Below are 23,192 nucleotides of genomic sequence, written 5' to 3' on the forward strand. Positions count from 1 at the left end.
TGCGAGTTGGTAGTAATGCAACTGATAGTAATCCCTCAGTGCCAGGGAGGCTCATCCCTGGGGATCTTGTCCCATGCTGGAAGGAAATTATTGCATTTATATGCTGAATTTGCCTTAGAGAGAAGCCACATTTGAGGAACAAGGAGACTCTCAGGAGGTAACTCTTAGGCAGCCTATAATACTAGGCTAAGTTACCATTTCAAAAGTAAAGTTTCATAAACTCAGTTATCAATGTCAAGGGCCCATCAATGGACCATCCTCCCTCACTAGCCATTGCCTCTGTGCTTGGGGGATTTTTGCTGTTCCATTAAAGAATGTGTTGGTAGGTGCACATCCAAGAGACTTGAATCTTCAGGCTGTCCATGTGCCAGCTGGGCCCTGAGCCTCAACAGAGTTGCACCACCTTCTCTCCAGTCCATTGAACTCACCGAGGACAACTAACAAGGAGGTGATGATGGACAACAAACATACCAAGGAACCAAGACAGACTACAACTACAAGCAACAGAGTCCCATCCATCAGCCATATGGGACTAAAGCCCCCTCTCAATTAGAGGTGGACTGGGCATCACCATCCCAAAATCCTCAGGATTGGGGGATGAACTATGGACTAGAATGGACTTACTGGTATTCTATTATAGACTTACTGTGATTCTAGCAATGAATGAAATTGTATCATTAATGTGGAGGCAGTGGCCCTGGAGGTTCCGAGATCAGGGAGATGGAAAATAGATGTAATACGAGGACATTTTCAGGACTTGGGAATTGGCCTGAATGACATTGCAACGATGGATACAGGCCATTATATATCTTGCCATAACCTACAGAATTGTGTGGGAGAGAGTGTAGGCTACAATGTAAATTATTATCCATGCTTAGTGGCAATGCTCCAAAATGTGTTCATCAATTGCAATGAATGTACCATACTAATGAAGGTAAATGTAGATGGTGTGGGGAGCAGGGCACATGAGAATCCTCTATATTTTTTACGGTACACTTAGGTAATCTAAGTATCTTTTTAAAAGTAAAAATATTAAAATTTTAAAACACACACACACACACGCAGAAATGGAACTTGGTTCAATTTCCCATTCAGTAAAACAACCAATAAGCAGACACCCATTCACTTACTAATGCAACTTAAATTAAAAGTTGTTTATTGGGGATGCAGACTTGACCCAGTGGATAGGGCGTCCATCTACCACATGGGAGGTCCGCAGCCTCCTTGACCCATGTGGAACTGGCCACACACAGTGCTGATGCCCGCAAGGAGTGCTGTGCTACACAAGGGTGCCCCCGCATAGGGGAGCCCCACGCACAAGGAGTGCACCCCATAAGGAGAGCCGCCCAACGCGAAAGAAAGTGCAGCCTGCCCAAGAATGGCGCCGCACACATGGAGAGTTGACGCAACAAGATGATGCAACAAAAAGAAACACAGGTTCCTGTGCCGCCAACAACAACAGAAGTGGAAAAAAACAAGGACATGCTGCAAATGGACACAGAGAACAGACAACTGGGCTGGGGGGGGGAGGGGAGAAAAATAAACAAAATAATTCTTTAAAAAAAAAAGTGGTTTATTATCAGTCCATGCAGTTCAACAAATCTATCCTTCAAAATGGCTCTATTCTTCTCACTTAATGGGAGATTCTGGAGTTTTAGTTCGTTTTCCTTTGGTGTTAAATAGAAATTATTTAACCCATCATTGATATTTAACTCTAATCAGTATAAATGTTAATTAATGTTCAAACATAACAAACATAAGTCTTTATCATATAGGTCTATATCTATTTCCTGAGTCAGTATTTTGAAATTATACAATCTTATTGAAATATAAAATGCACAGCTCTATTTGAAAGATATACTCACTGTGTCTTCATCATCAAGCATTTGTGTAGACATACTCATTCGTTTTTTTGCCATGTCAGGCTAAAAGAGCTGAAATCAGAAATAAAATCATTTTTAGGAAAAAGGATTAAAGATATCCTTTAAAAGCCTGTATTCATACAATATAATACAGATCAATAAGAAATACTAACATAGACATTATTCAAAATTTTAGCTTTTATCCCAAACTATTGACTTATGTTTAAAATTGTGGCTATGTTGCCAGACAGGCTTCTATTAGAATAAATAGTACATAATATTCATTGTATAATGTCAGTAATACACTTAACCATAAACACACAGAAAGCTCTTTAAGAATAGTAAACTCTCTTTTGAAATCAAGAGAACAAAGGACATTCTTCCTCTTTAGTGGAAACTCTGGGTGTGAAAAGGAGAAATAGGTAATTTTGCTTTTAAAAGTACTAAGAGAACTAGGAAGATACCCATAATAACATAACTTTCCAGAGCAGCTTGCCAAGGGAGTCAGGGGTGTTGGTGTGTGCCCATCGTGGAAGAATTGGAGAAGCGGAGTTTATATAATCCGAACAAGTCCCTCAGAGACCAAGCTACAATAATGATAGTTCTCATAGCTTTGCACCAGATATTTAGGTGCACCATCTCTTTTCATCCATATTATCCTCACCATAGGCCAGGTGAGAAAATTAAGACTGAGAGAAATGAAGTCACTTACTTGCTCAAGGTTTCAGCTGTGCCGCACACACAGGTCTGATCTGGACAAAGCTTGTGTTCTCACTACTTTCCCCAGCTGTGGACCAAATAACATTCACTGTGTTTGCAACAGTTAGGAACAGGGGAGGAGAGGGGCCAGAGAACACATCGTGCTGATTTCTAAGTAAAACTGCCTGAGAAGGCTGTGCTAGCCTACTTTTGAGTTACAGTGCAAAGATACTGAGAAGCTGAGGCGTGTTAGTAAAAGGAAATATTGTATATGGATATAGCAATGATAAAAGCAAACAGAATCAAACAAGGGCTCTCTGTGCCCTGATTCCTTCACTTCACCTATCCTGGAAATTATTTCACTTTAGTAAAAAAAATTTACCTCACTTTTTCCTAATGGTAAATAGCCTAGCCTATAGGAAGGCTCTAGCTTAATTTAGCAGAAGCTTCATGGCAGACGGTGCAGCGATTTTCCGTCTTTATTGCAATCAACAACGATCAACATTTAAACCACTGAAAAAGAAAACTGCTTCTTCACCTTTTATATTTGTCCTCTCTCAGAATTGGAAGTAGCTTACTGTAAATTCAGGGGTCTCTACCTCCGTAACTCCTGACGTTTTTGGCAAGGGTGCTCCAAAGCGGGTAACGTTGAAGAGATGAGATAAAGCAGAGGCTCGGCTGGGAGCGGGGCGGGGACGTGCAGACAACGTCCCCGGGGGAAGGGGTGAGCCGGCAGGGGAGGTGAAACCACCTCTAGGCCGTCAAGTTTGAAGGCAGAGCAGTCTCCACGAGCTCCATGTACGTTTTCATTCCTCCTGCCTCTCTCCTCCTCACAAATACATCTTTGCGACTTTTCCTCAGGGCAAGGGAAAACGGGCCAGGGCTGAAAAACGCTTCCAAAGAGAATCACAATGTACTGGAAGGCACCTTGGCTGAGTAACTACTTGAACGAGGCAAGATCTGTTTCTGATAACCCAGATCCAGGAGACAGGCAGAACTTATCAGGGAGATAAGGAAATACCCTCCTTTGCTGTAACTGAAGACTATTTTTTCATTATTAGACAAGTTGTGGGCTGACAAAACAATCACGCATGAAATGTAAGGTTCCCATATGCACCCTATTATTAACACCTTGCAATGGTTTGGGACATTGGTTGTAATTGGTAAAAGCACGTTTTTATAATTGTGCTATTAACTTAGGATTTACTTGTTTGTGTAGTGTAGGTCCATGGATTTCTTTAAAATTCTGCTACCAAATGTGCAATCTAACATTTTCCCTTTCCATCACATTCAGATACACATCTCAGTGCTGTTAATTACATTCACAATGTTGTGCTACCATCACCACCATGCATTACGGAAACATTTCCATCATTCCAAATAGGAAACCTGTATTTTTTTAAAATCAATGTTACAAGTTACTCTGTTCACACAAGAGAATAACTACAATAACAATAAATTTACTTTGGTTTGTGGTTAACTCCTCCCTTATTTTTGTTCCTTTCTCAATCTTGAGGGATTTGGGAGGATGTCTGCTCTGACTTCTTCAGCCTGAGAGGGGACTTAGATATTATAGGACAGAGGAAAGGACCAATTTTGCTTGCAGTTGAAGATATTCCTTGTTTTGGGGGTGGGATTGGTCCATCATCATTTAGTTAGTTGTAAGGACAAGCCTGGAGAGTTGGAGAGTAGGAGAGTAGGAATTGGCTCAACCAGCATGTGAACAATTCAAAGATTTAAGTCTTTGAGAAATATATTTAACAGGTAAGTTGAAAATTATAGGCTCAAATACAAGGAGAAGAATCATGATTAGGGGCATTATAAATGAGTATAACTATGACATATTGGGGAAATAGATTTCAATATATTCCCAGATTGGGCCCACCCAGGGAGTATTGATTTCATAAGGCTGTGTGGCTTGTCTATGGTTTCCAGATGTCCCTAGTGCCCTTTTATTTGAGGCTTTCTTTCCTGTGGCAGTTTGTGAAACCTGCCTAAGACCTGCATAAACATAACCTCCAAAATGACCTCCCAACTCACTTTGAAATCCCTTAGCCATAAAAACTGTTTTATTGAATATTTCCCCCTTTTGGTCAAGGTCTTTTTCCAAATGCACTGTTGATGAATACTTGATAATAATCCCTCGGTGCCAGGGAGACTCATCCCTGGGAATCATGTCCCCCATCAGGGTGGGAAAAGATAGTGAGTTTACTTGCAGAAGTCACTTTTAAGAAGTCTCTTAGAGAGAAGCCACTTTTGAGTAAAAAGGAGTTTTTCAGGAGGTAACTCTTAGACATTAATTGTAAATAGGCTAGCTTTTACTATTACAGGAATAAGGTTCATTAAGTGCAAGCATTAAGGCTTGGCTTATTGGCCTGTTTTCTTTTATTAGGCTATACATTCCAGAGGGATTTTTTTTTTTTTTTTTTTTTTTTTTTTTTTTTACTATCTTATTTGAGAGAGTAGCAGGATTTCCCAAGGAGGGAAGTTTAACATTGTGAAACCCTCTACATTTTAAGCCTTAACTTCCCATTCCCTATCCCCATCCTAAGACTCTTAAATATTTTGTCCCATGGGGCCCTTTGGTAAGGACAAACCCCTGTGAGAAGTGGGGAGGTCTTCTCACCAAAAGAGTAAGCATATCCAAATCCATCATTCTAGGAGGAGCCACTTCTTGAACAAAGTCATAGAGGATTAGATGGAAAACCATTAAGTGAGAAAGGAAAGGAAATTCCCTTCTGTCTTGGGCCTGGACCAAGTAATGTATACGTGTGGGCCTGACCTGGCTCCTGGGAGGGAAATACCTTGCCGAGGCAGAACTAGGCAGGAAAAATTCTTGAAAGAGCTAAACTGAGTTGTGGAAGGTAGGTGCAGTCTGAGAGCATCCATGTATATTTACCAATGACAATTACTCTGAGTTATTTCCTTTTTTTAAAAATCAATTTTATTGCTACATATTAATAAAGCATAAATCCATCCAAAGTGTACAATCAATGGTCAGTATAATCACATAATTGTGCATTCATCACTTCAATCATTTCAGAGCATTTTCATTATTCCTGTAATAATAATAAACCAAACAAACTCATCACTTCTTTTTTTTTTTTTTAATATTTATTTATTTATTTAACCCCCACCCCCACCCCCCCAGTTGTCTGTTCTCTGTGTCTATTTGCTGCGTCTTGTTTCTTTGTCTGCTTCTGTTGTTGTCAGTGGCACTGGAAGTGTGGGCGGTGCCATTCCTGGGCAGCTCTCCTTATGGGGCGCACTCCTTGCACATGGGGCTCCCCTACGCGGGGGACACCCCTGCGTGGCAGGGCACTCCTTGCACGCATCAGCACTGTGCATGGGCCAGCTCCACACGGGTCAGGGAGGCCCGGGGTTTGAACCACGGACTTCCCATGTGGTAGACAGAAGCCCTAAGCACTGGGCCAAGTCCGTTTCCCTCATCACTTCTTAATCTCTCTATGCTTCCTCTGCTATACATAGCTTCTATTCTGTTTCCTTCTCTCTAGTTTATTTGTATTTATATTTTGTAAAAAAATCACATATACAATATCACCTATATTCCTATTTTATATGAGGTTTCACTCTTATACAGTTCTATTACACTTTTTAGTTTTCCTTATAGAAATATATATGTCCTTAGACTTTCCCTTTCAACCACTGTCACACCCATGTAATAGCTCTGCTAGTCACAAACACCATGATTGTGCTCTCACCATTTTCCATTCATTTCCAAAGATTTACAATCTTTTAACCAATTTTGCACAGATTAACCCTCAGTTTTCTATTCTCTACCCTCATTTTATTTCCTAGTGACCTATATTCTAATTATTAACTCCATAAGTTTACATAATATATTTAGTTCCTAATAGCACAACCACACTGTATTTATCCTTTGGTGTCTGGCTTGCCTTATTCAACATAATGTCCTCCAGGTTCATCTCTGTTGTCATATGCTTCATGACTTCATTTCTTCTTACCTAATATTCCACTGTGTGTATACACCACAATTTGTTTATCCATTCTCAGTTGATGAACACTTGGGTTGCTTCCAACTAATCACTTCCTTTTGTTATCTCTCTCCTCTTAATTATTACAGTCTGGTTCCTAAGAGACTATCAGTGATGAACTGACCTGAGTTCCTTTCTTGACAAATTTTAGATGAGTGGCTAAAGAGAATGGGGCATATATAGATGCCAGAAAGGTGGCTGAGAGACACCCTCATGGTAAGTAACATTATGGATGAAATGAGAATAAAAGATTAGGATAGGGAAACGGACTTTGGCCCAGTGGTTAGGGCGTCCGTCTACCATATGGGAGGTCCGCGGTTCAAACCCCGGGCCTCCTTGACCCGTGTGGAGCTGGCCATGCGCAGTGCTGATGCGCGCAAGGAGTGCCGTGCCAAGCAAGGGTGTCCCCGCGTGGGGGAGCCCCACGCGCAAGGAGTGCGCCCGTGAGGAGAGCCGCCCAGCGTGAAAAGAAAGAGCAGCCTGCCCAGGAATGGCGCCGCCCACACTTCCCGTGCCGCTGACGACAACAGAAGCGGACAAAGAAACAAGACGCAGCGAATAGACACCAAGAACAGACAACCAGGGGAGGGGGGGAAATTAAATAAATAAATAAATCTTTAAAAAAAAAAAAAAAAAAAAAAAAAAAAAAAAAGATTAGGATAATAAATGGATTAAAGTCCATCTGAAGGGAAAAATCCCTGTGGGACTCTAAAGGGTTCCCTTTGGATCCATTTTTATTAGTGGCTTAGGACTCATGCTTAATAGATACAGTGAGGCTTGGGAGAAAGGCGGAATATACCAGGCCAGCACTATAAACTGATATGGCAGGCCTCTAGAGCACTGTTATGAATTGAATCGTGTTCCCCACAAAGACATGTTCAAGTCCTGTGGATGTGAACCCATTTATAAATAGAATCTCTGAAGATGTTACAGGTTAAGGTGAGGCCAAATTGAATCAGAGAGGGTGGAATCCAATATACCTAGAGGCCAGATAAGGAGTGGAAATCCAGACAGAGACACAGACAGCTGAGTAGGAGTGAGATGGATGACCTTGTGACAGATAAAGACATTGAGTTATGGATTGCCAGCTAGCCACCACATGAATATACAGACTTTGGAAAAAGGTGTGGGCCAACTGAATGAAGTCCAATGGAAACTGGAAGAGAAAGGAGAGGACGTCACCATGTGCCGGGAAGGCCAAGGCACCCAAAGGTTGCTGGCCAGCCAGGATACATGACCCTGTGAGGAAGCCAGCCTTCCAGCTTCTGAAACCATGAGCCAATAAATTCCTGTGGCTTAAGCCAAAACCAGTTTGTGGTATTTGTGATTGCAGCCTGGCAAAACCAAGACTGGGGTGAGGAGGGCATCCCTGTAGAGGGGCAGCCTGGATGGGGTGTCAGAGTTCAAATGTGATGAGGACTGTGTATGCAGGAATAAGAGGCAACCCCAGCTTGGGCCATCTGCCTATTTTGGGTGAGTAGAGGATCTAGGTGCAGGAACAGCCCAATGGCATGAGTCTGAGAACAAGCAGAGGAGAAAGGTGCTGGTATATAGGAGCCCAAGTGGAATAAGAGAGGCATCTGCAAAGGAGGCAGCCTAGTGGGGGCATAAGAGCATAGGTGGAGTGATGGAGACATCCACCCCAGGGGACAGGAAGTAAGGGCAGGTACAGGAATCTGGTGTGGGGCATCAGAGGCTGAGATGGGAGAGGCGGGCTGCTGTAGAGTAGAGTGAGAAGGATATTCATGCTGTGGGATTGGGGTAGGGAGAGGAAACGGCAGTTCTAGAGGGGGCTGTTGGAGCCAAAGAAGAGTGAAGAGAATATCTGTTCCCAATACAATTGCTATGTAACAAAGCATCTGAAGAATTGAGAATCCAGAAATATACCCATACGAATATGCCCGGTTGATTTTTGACAAAGGAGCAAAAGCCATTCAATGGATGAAGGCCAGCCTTTTTGACAAATGTTGCTGAAGCAATTGAACATACGTAGATAAAAAAATAAACCTCAACCTAAACTTCATACCTTATACAAAAATTAACTCAACGCAGATCACAAAAGTAATTGTAACATGTAAAACTATAAAACTTTTAGAAAAAATACAAAGGAGAAAATCTTCAGGGTCCAGGGCTAGCACAAAGTTCTTAACATGACAATGAAAGCACAATCCATAAAAGAAAAAATTAATAAATTGGACCTAACCAAAATTTAAAATTTTTGCTCTGCAGAAGACCCTGTATAAAAGATGAAAAAAATAAGCTACAAACTGGAAAAAAAAACTGCAACCACACATTTAACAAAGGACTTGAGTCTAGATAATATAAAGACCTATTAAAACTCAACAGCAAAAGCACCAAACAATCCAATAAGAAAATGGACAAATGATAGGAACAGACATTTCACAGAAGAGAATAAACAGATGACAAATAAGCATGTGAAAAGATGTTCAACATCATTAGCCATCAGGGAAATGCAAAGTAATAATCACAGTGAGAAAACACTGCACACCTACCAGAATGACTGAAAAATATAGATAATGACAACACCAAATGCTGATGAGGATGCAGAGGAACTGGTAGGGATATTATGGCCACTCTGGGAAAGAGTATGGCAGTATCATACAAAAGTAATCATGTGCTCACCATACCACCCAGCAATTGAACTCTTGGGCATTAATCTCAGAGAAATGAAAATGTGTGTTTTTAGCAGCTTCATTCATAATAGCCAAAAACTGGAAACAACCAAAATGCCTTTCAACAGGTGAGTGATTAAACAAACTGTGGTACATCTGTACCATGGAATTAGTACTATTCAGCAATAAAAAGGACAGAATAATTGATACAATAAATTGTATGGATGGAAAGGAAAGTATACTGAGTTAAAAAATAAAAGTTTTTTAAAAAAGTCAATCTCCAAAGATTGCATAGTATATATGATTCCATATATATAACACTCCTGAAGTGACACACTTGTAGAGATGGAGAACAGATTCATGGTTGCCAGAGGTTTCAGATGTGGGAGGGAGGGAGGTTTCTGTGGCTGTAAACGGCAGCATAAGGGATCCCTGTAATGAAACTGATCTGTATCTTGACAGTGGTAATGGTCCGACAATCTATACATAAAAATGCATATAAATACATACACATAAATGAGCACAGAAAAAAGTGGTGAAATAGCACTAAGATCACTGGATTAAATCAATGTCGGTTTCCTAATAGTCTGCTATAGTCACGCAAGATGTTATTTAAAACTGGGTGAAGGGTATACGGAATCTCTCATCTTTCTAGGACAGTTGTAGCAGGCATCAGACACCCCATCTTCTGTAGCATCAGGTGGTGCAGGTGAACATCTATCCCTGGAAGTCTTCCCATTGGGAACATGTGAGCCAACCTGTGGGGGAGAGGAGAAAGAGTTAACTGTGTAAGTACATGCACAGCTCTTGGTGGAGTAATAGGGTCTGCAAAATCTGCCAAGTGGGAAGCGGACTTGGCCCAGTGGTTAGGGCATCTATCTACCACATGGGAGGTCTGTGGTTCAAGCCCCGGGCCTCCTTGACCCGTGTGGAACTGGCCCATGCGCAGTGCTGATATGAGCAAGGAGTGCTGTGCCTCACTGGGGTGTCCCCCACATAGGGGAGCCCCACGCACAAGGAGTGCGCCCCGTAAGGAGAGCCACCCAGCATGAAAGAAAGTGCAGCCTGCCCAAGAATGGCACAGCACACACAGAGAGCTAATACAACAAGATGATGCAACAAAAAGAAACACAGATCCCCGTGCTGCTGACAACAACAGAAGTGGACAAAGAAGAACACGCAGCAAAAATGGACACAGAGAGCAGACAACAGGGGGTTTGAGGGGGGAAGGGGAGAGAAATAAATAAGTAAATAAATCTTTTTAAAAAATCTGCCAAGTTACAAAAAAAATGAATAAGGTAAAAACTTAGAATTCTATGATTCATAGGTTTGGCTCTCCACTGGCTGAGAGCCTACCTCGTAGAATTGTCAAGGAAATTTCTAGATTTAGAACAAAGGAAGGAAGCTCTTAGATAACATTTTTCTAGGCACAGCTTTAAAAAAAATTAAAGGGAAAAGAAGCCAGGGACTAGAATATTGTTTCTCAACCTTGGCTTCATATTAGTACCATTAAAAGAACTTTATAAAAATATTGGTACTCTATGAATTCATGGTTTCTAATACATGTAGATAGATGATAGATAGATAAATAGATAGATAGATAGATATAGATGTATATGTGCATATGTATGTGCAGAACCACAATACTTATATTTTCTGATTCTGACTGCTGAGAGGGCCTAGAAGCTATCATACTCTAGTAGCAATCATACTCTAGTAGCAGTGAGCACATTAGCATTTAGATCTTGATTTCTAAGTATCATTCAACTGAAAGGAAATGGATCGTTGGAGAAATAAATGACTAATTCCAGGGCAGGAAGCAAAAAAATACAAGATGATCCTGGACAATTTTGCTGTGCCAGAAAGACGGAAATTCTTGAAGAATGTTGAGAATATATAAAAAAGCATAGAAGACAGATGGATAGCCTCCAAGCTTGACAATTCCTATATAATTTGAGCATAAAAATAAATACTGAGGTATTTTTTGGATCTCTGAGTAGCAGCACAGCAATAGGCAAGAACAAGTGCCTTAATGAAAGGTGGCAAAAAGGGAGCAAAGAAGAAAGTGGTCGATCCATTTTCTAAGAAAGGTTGGTATGATGTGAAAGCACAAGCAATGTTAAAATAAGAAATAATGGGGCGGCGGACTTGGCCCAGTGGTTAGGGCGTCTGTCTACCACATGGGAGGTCCATGGTTCAAACCCTGGGCCTCCCTAACCGGTATGGAGCTGGCCCATGCGCAGTGCTGATGCGCGCAAGGAGTGCCCTGCCACGCAGGGGTGTCCCCTGCATAGGGGAGCCCAACGTGCAAGGAGTGCACCCCATAAGGAGAGCTGCCCAGCGCAAAAGAAAGTGCAGCCTGCCCAGGAATGGTGTCACACACACGGAGAGCTGACACAACAAGATGACGCAACAAAAAGAAACACAGATTCCCGTGCTGCTAACAACAACAGAAGTGGACAAAGAAGACACAGCAAATGACACAGAAAACAGACAACTGGGGTGGGGTGGGGAGAAGGGGAGCGAAATAAATAAATATTAAGAAAAAAAGAGAAAGAATGGGAAAACACTAGTTACAAGGACTCAATGAACAAAAATTGCACCTGGTGGCCTTAAGGGTGGTGTTTTTAAAGTGAACCTTGCTTATCTACAGAATGATGAAGTTGCATTTAGAAAGTTCAAGCTAATTACTGAGGATGTGCAGGGCAAAAACTGCCTAACCAACTTCCATGGCATGGATCTCACCCATGACAAAATGTACTCCATGGTCAAAAAATGGCCAACATATTGATGTTAAAACTACTGATAGGTATTTGCCATGTCTGTTCTGTGTTGGTTTTACTAAAAAAATGCAGCAATCAGATATGGAAGACCTCATCTGCCCAGCATCAACAAATCTGGAAGATGATGATGGAAATCATGACCTGAGAGGTGCAGACAAATGACTTGAAAGAAGTGTCAATAAATTGATTCCAGCCAGCCTTGGTAAAGACATAGAAAAGCCTTGCCAATTTACCCTCTCCATGATGTGTTTGTTAGAAAAGTGAAAATGCTGAAGAAATCTAAGTTTGAATTGGGAAAACTCGTGGAGCTTCACGGCGAAGGGAGTTCTGGAAAAGCACCTGGAGATGAGACAGGTGCTAAAGCCTAACAAGCCAATGTATAAGAGCCACCAGTCCAAGAATCTGTTCAAAATTCAGCCTTTTAAAAGTGACAAATCTAATGTCTTATTTGTGATGGCTTACTTTAAATAATCTAAGAAAGTAAATAAATACTCATAATAATAAATTATAACTCAGGAGAACATCCCAATATAAATAAATAAGTGGCAGAGAAGGGAAATTTCTTCTTTCCCATAGAATGCTGACTCGTAAATGTGGAATCATTTGGCAAACACCACAATAACAATTTATTCAGGCCAGAAATTTTCAGTGGATGAAAGTTTGATGACAAACAACATTTACATAGTTTCAAAGTGTCTCCCACAATATAGTTATTAGGTACAAAGGAGGAAATGGTAACTTTAAGAGAAGAAATTTGGTGAAGAAACTTGGCAGACACTGTCCCACTGACCAATCAAAGTTATCCCCAGGAGTGGGACAGATGGACATCAGTACCACATAATTTTCTATTTACTCATTTGAATGTTTATGGACATTTAGATTCTTTTACTTTTTGGTTACTATATATAGTGACCCTATAATCGTGGGTGTAGTTTCTGTTGCTTACATACCTCCTAGGAATAAAATTATTAGATCATAGGGTATGCATTTGTTCAACAATTGTAGGTAATAACAAACATTTCTTCCAATTTATTGTATTTATTTACATTCCCAGGTCCTGAATCCAATGAAGCTAACTCTCCCATTAGGTAAGTTGGAAAGAAATGCCAGAGTCTGAGTGTAGAGGCAGGCAGTTCACAGGATGTTGAGTGCGGAAAATGCTGGTGCTAAGGAATTCTCATATCTCGCCCCTGCCCCAGCTGAGGGAGGACGTTCTCTGTCCATCCTTCTCACTCACAAACACACACATGCTCAAGCACACTCTTCATGCCGCCCCCATTTCCAGATTCTAAGTGGGCACCAAATCATAAACACACTTAACCCACCTCTAGGGAGATGCTGATTCTGTCACAAAATAGAAAAAATACTTTTTCTTTTTAGTTTCATTTAGAAGCTCAGAGGTGTTGACTTCATCGGTCTTAGGTATTTAAGTCTTCCACCTCTTTTTAAAAGAGTTTTGAAGCCGTCATTCCTAGGACCCCAGTGTATTTGTGACAAAGGCAGGATGAGACTCGAGGTCTTCTAACACTCAGTGCAATGCCCTTTCCATATCACAGATCTTCTTATATCAGAAATCCTCATTAAAATCAATAAATATAAAACATGTATTTGCAAAGAGACCAGAGAAAAACAAATGGACCAAAGCTGAACCATAGAAAAGGCTGACACCTCCTGCTTGGTTCACTTTCCACAAAAACCACTGTGGTATAACCGCATTGTTTCCCCACAGATACTCTTACCCTCAGGAAATAGGCTGACAGGAGCTCACATGAAAGGGCCAGTGGCAGAAACACATGCATAGAATGATTCTTTTGCTTTTTATGTGACAAATAATATATGTTCATGGTAGGAAAATAAGAAAAGTAAGTATGCTAAAAGAAGAAAATAGGAATTACCCTTACTCAAACCAACATTTTCAGATTTTTCTATCATATTTCTACCACAAAAAAATGAGATCATATTATATGCAGAATTTTTAGCCTATTTTTATTTAAATGTGCCAATAAGTAGGAATAAATTTCCCATGCCAATAGATTGGTCACCACCATATCATCATATCACTTTTTTTTTCTTTAGAAGGTACCAGGAGTGCCAGGGATTGAACCTGGGACCTGGTCCATGTGAAGCAGGTGCTCATCCGCTGAGCTACACTTGCTCCTCCATAACACTATTAATGGCTGAGTAGTACTCCATTGGGGGGGGGGGGGCAATACCTAAATTTCTGTTCTTGGACATTGAGTTTGTTTCTTAATTCTGAATACTGAACACAGTACTCACCATTCTCACAGCTTTATATTTGTCCTTATTCATGATTATTTCACTGTAGTTAATTTCTGTGATGAGAATTTGCTGGGTCAGAAGGGTAGAGTAAATTATTAAAACACCATTGATGCCCCAAGCCGAGAATCTACAAAGTCTGAGTAATAAAGCTCCACAGACCAGTTCCAGATGGCCTTAGCCCAGAGTCACACGTGCCCAGGCTGCAGCTACTACACCGTGCTTCTTCTGGAGCAGCGAGGCCACACACGGGCTTCTTCATGTGGTGCTTTCATCATGAATGTGGTAGCTCCTGGGTTTGTTCATCTGTTTTTTGTTGTTGTCATTGTTGTTGCTTTTAATGTTCACTTTAAACTCATCTCTTCCTTGACAGATTTTTACCATTTTATGCAGAGCAACAGAGAATGGCATTGTCTCAGGTGAGTTATTTATCTTATCTCCATTCGGTTTGGAGGTGAACGATGGGCATTTTCTCCTACAATTAAAAGCATTTTTATGTTTCCAAGCTTACAGTTCAAAATATATAATTATACTTCTAAATAACTTATGGGTCAAAGAAGAAATCATGATGGAAATTAGAAAATATTTCAAGTTTAGTGTCTTTCACATGATATCTATACATTCCTTTAACATATGTAGATCTTTCTTTATCTGTACTTGCATGGTACAATTACAGCAGTTTTTAGTGATAATTTTTGTCATTTTAAATGTTTACATTAGAGAAGAATAAAACTGAAAATTAATGAGTTAAGCATCCAAGTTCAAAGTCAGAAACAGAAAAGTGAAAATTTAATTTAATTAAAGTGGAAATTTCATAATTTAATGAAAAACAGAAGGAAAAAATATCAGTAAAGTAAAAAGCTGGATTTTGGAAGGGACACGTAGACACAATTCAGATACAACTAATGAAGAAAAAAGGAGAAAAAGCACAAAACAAGGGTTGGAATGAAAATGGAGGTGTAATTTATAGATAGGATAGATTTAAAAAAGGAAAATGCTATGAAAATAAGTTGAATAAAGTTGTGAACTAAGGTAAAATCAAAACCAGGAAGAAATAGAAAGCCTAAATTGAGCTATAAATATTAAGGAAGTCAAATTATTACTTTAACTCACAAAAATCCACCAGGAGGGTATAGATGTGCCTTAAGCAGTTGGGCACCGACCTCCCACATGGGAGGTCCTGGGTTCAGTTCCCAGTGCCTCCAAAAGGAGATAAGCAGACAAAATGAGCAGAGTCAAAGAGCAGATAACAAGCAGACAGATAAGGGAGCCATCTTGGGGGGGAGGTATTATGCAAAGAGGGAGTGGATGTAAGCTCAAGTGGTTGAGTGCCTGCTTCCCAGGTTCAATACCTGGTACCTCCTAGAAAATAATTATTGGAGAGTGGATGTGTCTCAAGCAGTTGGGTGCCTACCTCCCACATGGGAGGTCCCAGGTTCAGTTCTTGGTGCCTCCTAAAGAAGATGAACAGACACAATGAGCTGACAGGATGAACTGATGCAACAAGCAAGATTCAATGAGCAGACCCAACAAACAGATGTGGCTCAAGCATTTGGGCATCTGCCTTCCACATTGGAGGTCCCTGGTTTGATTCCTAGTGCCTCCTAAGGAAGACAAGCAAACAATGAGCAGACAATGAGCAGAGACAACAAGCAGACACAATGGGCAGAGACAATGGGCAGGCGCAATGAGTAGACAGACAAGGGAGCCATCGGGGGTGGGGGAGGAACACACATATTTCTGTCTTAACACACTATGCTTAGAACAGTCTCCACTGTTAGAACCACTGACGCCATCATAATTAGACCCTGGTCGCCGTAGCCCAGTTTCACTATCACTTTTTCCACTGATGTCAAATTTGCTGCTGCTGCTATCCTTGCCAGAATGGAATCTGCTCAGCCCCTGCTTGTCTGGTTCACCAGCTCCTGCACTGATGTCAGCCAGGTTAGGTCCCATGAGTATAACTTAGCTGGAAGGGAGGGAGAAAGTTAGTTTTTCTCTTCTGTTATGAAGTTCTCTTCCTCTCACCAATACTCAAAAAATGATAATTCCCCAACATAGGACAAGGAGCTTAAACATTTGGTGAACAAGATCCACTGAAAGAAGTCTAGATATTCTGTTATTTGGAGTTTTGGAGAGGAATGGGGGGGTGACTGTTGAGGACTCCCGAGTGTATAATGATTGAAGCCATCATAACTTGGGAGCCTGTGAGAGAGATTGTAGGCTTTTGGGCTTCAAGAATCAGGTCTTTCTTGTGCAGGCCTGGATTGGGGTTAATGCAGAATCATGGTTGTTAGTGTTTGGTCACCTCTGGAGGGGTTCAAAACTGCATGCCTGTGATTTGCAGGTCAGTAGGTCTGTGATTAGAGAGATGGAGGATATTAGTAATGGGGGAACCCTGTGGGTGTCATTGATTTGTATGACTTTTGGGTCAATGATTGGGAGTCATTCAAGGTCAGTGTTTGGAAATCACTGGGTTTAACTAGAAAACAGTATTTGGGGGACTTTTAGGGTGTTTCAGTCTTTATGGGGATTGAGGATCTTTTGGGAACCAGTGATTAGATTTTCTGTAGATCAGTTATTGAAGTTCAACATCAGTAATTGGCAGACTGTGGGGGTCTGGGATTTAGAGATTTTGAGAAAACCTGAAATATTCTATGGGTATGTGTGTAAGGAGGTCAATGACTGCAGTGTAAGAATACACTGGAAGGTCTGTGGGGTTCAGTGACATAAGGTCAATGGTTGATAGCCTGAGTGTGTTGGTGATGGGGGGAGAGGAGGGCCTTTGATGCTAGTGATAAGGTTTGTGGGATATTGGATGTCAGAGATTCACCAGTCTGTTGAAAGGTTGATAATTTGGTATATCCATGATTGGGACTTTGTTATACTCTGAAAATGGAGTTTCTATGAGGTGAGTGATTCAAGGACTGGAATGTCATTGGGTATTGGTGGTTCACAATCTGTGGAAGTGGTGGGGACAATAAGGGTCTCTGGAAGTCAAGAATTGATGATCTGTGGGTTTACTGAGTATCCTAATGGACTATAGTTATGTTATACTCTGCAAGCTGGTGAATAAGTATCTGAGGGCCAGAAATCAGGGGTCTCAGCACATGGATATGAGTTTTGTGGAGTCTGTCATTTTGGGGTTTTGCATGTTGGGAGTCTTGTGTTTTGAGTTGTCTAAGTGGTTAGTGGTTATGGATCTCTGGAATCACTGACACTACAAGAAATACACTGACCACCCCACTGGTGTCCAGTCAGTGATCCCCATAGGGTCTTGGTTGTTTATGTGGTTAGGGATCATGGCTCTCTGGAGGCACTGATTTATGGTCTTGAAGGGAAGCCCATGAAAATCAGGTTTTTGGTTTCTATGTGTTCAGTGTTGAGGGACCATTTGGTATCTTTGTCTTCATTGCTGGGTTTGTAGTTGCTAGTTATTGAGTGGTTTATAAGGGCAATTTTTGGATGGCCTGTGAGAGACAAATGATAGAGGGTTTGGGAGTACATAATTTTGGGTCTGTTATATCAATGTTGGGAATATTTGGGGGTCAGTGAGTGATTCTCTGTTTTAGACAGATGATTGGTGGCTTCTCATGGTGTTTTTTAAGGGTTTGTGTTTAAGGATTTTGTGTGCCTAGGGATCTACAAGGTCAGTGATTGAGGACTTTTGGAAGTACATTGATAGGGTTCAGTAATTTCTAGTCCATGGGAGATGGTGTTCAATGATCAGAGTATTTGTGAGGATCCATGAGTGTTGTCTTGTTTGGGACAGAGACTGAGGACCTGTGGAATTTACTCACAGGTAGTCAATGACTACCAGGGTATGGGGTCAGTGATTGGGTGTCTGTGGGAATTAGCAATTGGAGTTTTAGTGACTGGTGACTTATGGTGGTCATTATTGGGGAGAATTTAGTCAGTGTTTGGGTAACTATGATAGAGGGTTTATGGGGGTGAGTTATTTAGCTTCAAAGGATGGGGTATAAGATTGCGTCAGTGATTGAGGCTTTTGTGGGAACTGGGATGTCTCTGTGAGCAACTGTTTCTCAGCAGGAGAAGAGTAACTTGCCACAAAGAATATGGCTTTACTCCAGAGTTTTAGGGAATTGATTGTTCAGGGCTTGCTGTAGGCTCCATATACCACCCTATGTCCTATAGTACCTTCAGACACCCTCAAATCCTCTGGGACATTAGGGGCCAAATAGCAAAGCTACTTGAACTGCAGCCCAGAGTAACTGGAGAATCTTCTGTTGTTCTACTTTGGAAAAGACATTCAGTCATCTGGATCCACAAAAAAAAAAAAAAAAAAAAAAAATCAATGAAATGGTAATCCCTCCTCCATTCTCTTTGCTTCTTTTGACACATGTGTATTTTATCAAAACATCTAGTGGACCTTCAACTTCTTTCTCTCCAGGTCTTTTTTTTTTTTTTTTTAATTTCAAGCCAAACTCTATCCAGCTTTATTAAACATACTTTTCATAAACAATAATGGCATTTTGGGCAGGACATGGGCAAACAATCATTAACAGTATACAACAATTTTCAAACTCCCTTCTTCAGTGGACTATCAAAACCAGAAAGCCACTATAAAAACCATTAAGCCTTCATTTGATGCTCTGAATAGGGGAAGTTTAGAGTTAGGGTTGACATTTTACATTTAGTATGATGTTTAACAACTTTTCATGAGCTGACCCTGACTTTCAGGAAATGAAATGAAAACAGCAGAATTATCCACAATCTAAAAAAAGGAATTGCTACTCTTTTGAGGTATGTCATTTCTGTGACATCACTGGATAGTCCAGCTTGCCTGACATCCTGGTAACCAATTTTTGGGGCGTCATGCCCTGTAGCAGTTTGATATGGTTATGAATTCCAAAAATATATATTGGATTATGTTTGTAATCTGATCTATACCTGGACTTGATTGAGTTATGCTTAGGGCTTTAATTGGGCCACGTCATTAGGACATTGAGTCCCTGCCCCTTGATGGGTGGGGACTCACAGATAAAAGGCATGGCAAAGGACAGAGTTGCAGAGTTGTGGGTTTTCTGATGTTGGAGTTTTGATGTTGGAGTTTGATGCTGAAGTTTTAAGCTGGAGCCCCAGGGGAAAGAAACAGAGCCATTTGCCTGATAGTCTACAGCTGACCTTATGGAGGAAAGAGAGGGGCTGAGCCCTGAGGAACCCAGGAAGCCTGAACTCTCACAGATGTCAGCAGCTATCTTGCTCTAACATGCAGAAATAGACTTTGGTGAGGGAAGTAAATTATGTTTTATGGCCTGGTATCTATAAGTTCCTATCCCAAATAAATACCCTTTTTAATACCCAGCAGATTTCTGGAATTTTGCATCAGCACCCCTTTTACTGACTAATACAGTCCCCAACAGGCTTCTGGGTTCAAGGGAGTCAAGTATATGCTGAAGGCAGAGAGAGAGGAGGTCATGAGGACAGAAAAATGAATTTTAGTTTTTCCACACCACAAGGTATCTGCGCCAAGGTGAATAATGTTTATCAACGTCAGGAATTCCCTTCTGAGAATAAAGAGGAAGTCTCTCAAAAAACTAGAGGGGAAGGGTGTTTTCTCCCATATCAATCCAGCTTCAGAGACATTCTATTAGTGTCTCTGAACAACAACGACATGTTCTCTGTGCTTAACAACATGGCTTAAAAAAAAAAAGTAAAACAAAATTCTGCATTTTTCTAAAACTTGATAAAAAATAGTATTTCAAACCGTGCAATCACCAGAAGTACACAGTTAACAGAAATGCACACACTTCGCTTGGCATCTCCAGCATCTTCAGCTTTCTGTACCTGGTCTGTTTTGGTATCTCCATTCTCTGGAGGGTTATTCCCATCTTTGCCAGCATCAGCTTTCCCTTTTTTCCCTTTGGGTACCTTCTTTGCAGGGGCCTTCTTAGGCTTGGGTTCTGACTTTGGAGGAGTAGGTTTAGCAGATGTGGCTTGGCTTTATCTCCTTTAACGTCCCCTTCAGCCTTTTGCTTGTGCATGGTGGTGGCGGCAGACATGGGCTCTGGATGCAGGGATGCCACAGCGCATGGGCTTTGGTGGATCTGAGGGTCATTCTCCCCACCTCTTCTTCACACTGCTCCTGTTTAACTTTGAGGAACTACTAATTTGTTTTCCAAAGTGGCGGTACCATTTCATATCCCCTCTAGCAAAAGGTAAAAAGAGTTACAGTTTTTCTAGTCTTACCAACATTTTATTTTTTATTGTTTTTATTTCTCTTTCCTTCCCCCCATCCCAGTTGTCTGCTCTCTGTGTCCATTCACTGTTTGTTCTTCTGTGACCGCTTCTATCCTTAGCAGCAGCACGGGAATCTGTGTTTGTTTTTGTTGTGTCATCTCATTGTGTCAGCTCTCCGTGTGTGTGGCGCCATTCTTGGACAGGCTGCACTTATCACCCTGGGCCATTCTCCTTACAGGCACACTCCTTGTGCATGGGGCTCCCCTATGCAGGGGACACCCCTGCATGGCAAGCCATTCCTTGCACATCAGCACTGGGTGTGGGCCAGCTCCACAGGAGTCAATGAAGCCCGGGGTTTGAACCATGGACCTCCCATGTGGTAGGTGGACACCCTATCCATTGGGCCAAGTCCGCTTCCCTCTTAGCAACATTGATCTATCTTTTTTATTATAACCTCCTCAATGGGAGTAAAGTGTTATCTCATTGTGTTTTAATCTGTATCTCCCTGATGGCTAATAATGTTGAACATCTTTTCATGTGGTTGTTGGCCATCTGTTCTATTGGTTTTTGTTTATTACAAAAACTGCTGACTCATCCAGAAACATTCGAAATTCAGGGTATCTTTTCCATTGCCAAGGCAATTGTACTGATATTCTTTTCCTTGCTCTCTATGACATGCCATGCTCTATGTTCTGATATATTTGCCTAAGTAATGTACATACAAACGGTTCGACTTGGAGTTGGGCTGCCCATCATTGAGCCTAATCTCAACAAACACATGAAGGGTTGGTTGAAAGATCCTTCAGAAACATGCTGCAGTTAAGATTTTGCTAACACAGTGTTTTTTCTAACTCCTTGAGCTGCAAGTTGCCTGGAGTAATCATCAACCAGATTATATCCTCTTCTGTAGCACTTTTGTTTCTTTTGAATTCTTCCCTTGCCCAGTTCTTCAGGTATTTGCAATCAGCATTGGAGTTAGCACTGCTTTAGAGTTAGCACTGCCAGGGCTAAGCAGACACAACCATGCCGGTCCACTCTCAAGGCTTTATCATCAATGTACTGGAGCAATCCTCCAGGTCTTTCAGAACTTAGTTTTGGCACAGAACCAGCAATAGCTTATGGCCCTCAGACAATGCAAAGGTATACTGTAGTCCCTGCTGTGTAAAAGGGAAGTTACTTCTGGTATTCCATGCTTTTAAAATATGTATATATATATATATATATATATATATAATTTTTAAAAGATACATAGATCACACAAAATGTTACATTTAAAAAATATAGGGGAGTCCCATATGTCCCATATCAACTTCTTTCATTAGTGTGGTATATTCATTGCAATTGATGAACATATTTTGGAGCACTGCTACACAGCATGGATTATAGTTTTCATTGTAGTTCACTCTCTCTCCCAGTCCATTCAGTAGGTTATGGCAGGATGTATAATGTCCTGCATGTGTACCTTGCTTTTTAATATAGACTGAAAAAAAATGTTTTAGATCATTCTTGTATACCAAGTATTAGGGCCCTTATTGAGTTAGTCTATTGAAAGGACCTCATCTGGAAAGGCAGCTGCAATTAGAGTCACCACCATATTTTCATTTCTTTATGTTATCTATCTTCTGCACAGGCTAAATTAGTGAGTTTAAAGGAAATGTATCTACCAGGCCCTTCTGACATCACAAACTTTAGTTCACAGGTCAAAGAGCCATTGTGAGGATTCTTCCATTTGCTCTTTGTTCTTGCCAACTGTTCACTCAGGAGTGAGGAAAATGAGCAGAGGAGGGTTCAGGGTCCCATTGGACCCACTGTGAAACTGACTTGGGCAAAATCTCCATTTAACCCATGACTCCCATAAGCCCAGTAAACACCCCCCCCCCCCCCCCCGCAGTACACTTTTACCCCTATAAATGACCACAGGTCCTTGAAGGAAGGCAAAAGTCCATACCTCTGCTGTTAGTGCAGGGCTTCAAGGAACGCATCCCCTTCATTCAAGGAATTCTGGATCTATAAATTGAGAATTGTGTAACAGGCTATGACTTTTAATACAGCTCAGGTCAGTTTTCTCTTGACCAGACCTACAATTTGGTTATTAAGATCAAGTAGTGTCAATGGGTTACCCTTTTAATTGGTCTTAAGAACCCCATAGTCACTTAGCCACTGTCAAAAATCTCCATGGTTTAAACCATTTGGCTTACCACTCTGGTAAATTATACCATTCTTGCCTAAATGAATTATGTAAGCTATTATGACTCAGTAACTATGAGATCTTTTTTTATTTTTATTTTTTCACTTTTTCAGCAACGGAAATCTATTTTCCTCCGTTGAAATGGCAGCAGTTTCCACCATTTTCCTATCCTATAGAAAAGAGTCCACAGTTCTATTTAAAGGCATGGTGCTCCCCTCACCATGTTCACTTTATACAGACTATGCATAAAGTCTGGAAACCTAGGTGAATATACTTACTGCCATCAAGGACATGTTTAAAATAATAAAATAATATTATCTAAGGAAACGCTGCTTTTCCCATGGTAAAGTGATTATACTCTGAGGCCTTCTTAGGAACATAGGGTGAATGAGTTGCACGTGATACATCCAATATGCCTCTCTCCCTAAATCTTGGGGTTCCTTTAGTCATCTGCATTAACAAAGGAATTTTTGACCCCTCACTTTCACTTAATGTACAGCAAATTCTTTTCAGGGCTCAGTTTCTTTCAGCGA

At 41.0% G+C, this 23,192-nt stretch overlaps 1 pseudogene; it reads left to right on the forward strand.

The window, feature by feature from the left end:
- The first annotated feature begins 9,324 nt into the window (after positions 1–9,324).
- Positions 9,325–12,418, forward strand: LOC131275515 (small ribosomal subunit protein eS1-like; annotated as a pseudogene).
- The last annotated feature ends 10,774 nt before the right edge of the window (positions 12,419–23,192 follow it).

This window comes from Dasypus novemcinctus, chromosome 23 (assembly GCF_030445035.2).
Source record: "Dasypus novemcinctus isolate mDasNov1 chromosome 23, mDasNov1.1.hap2, whole genome shotgun sequence".
NCBI classification, from domain to species: Eukaryota; Metazoa; Chordata; class Mammalia; order Cingulata; family Dasypodidae; genus Dasypus; species Dasypus novemcinctus.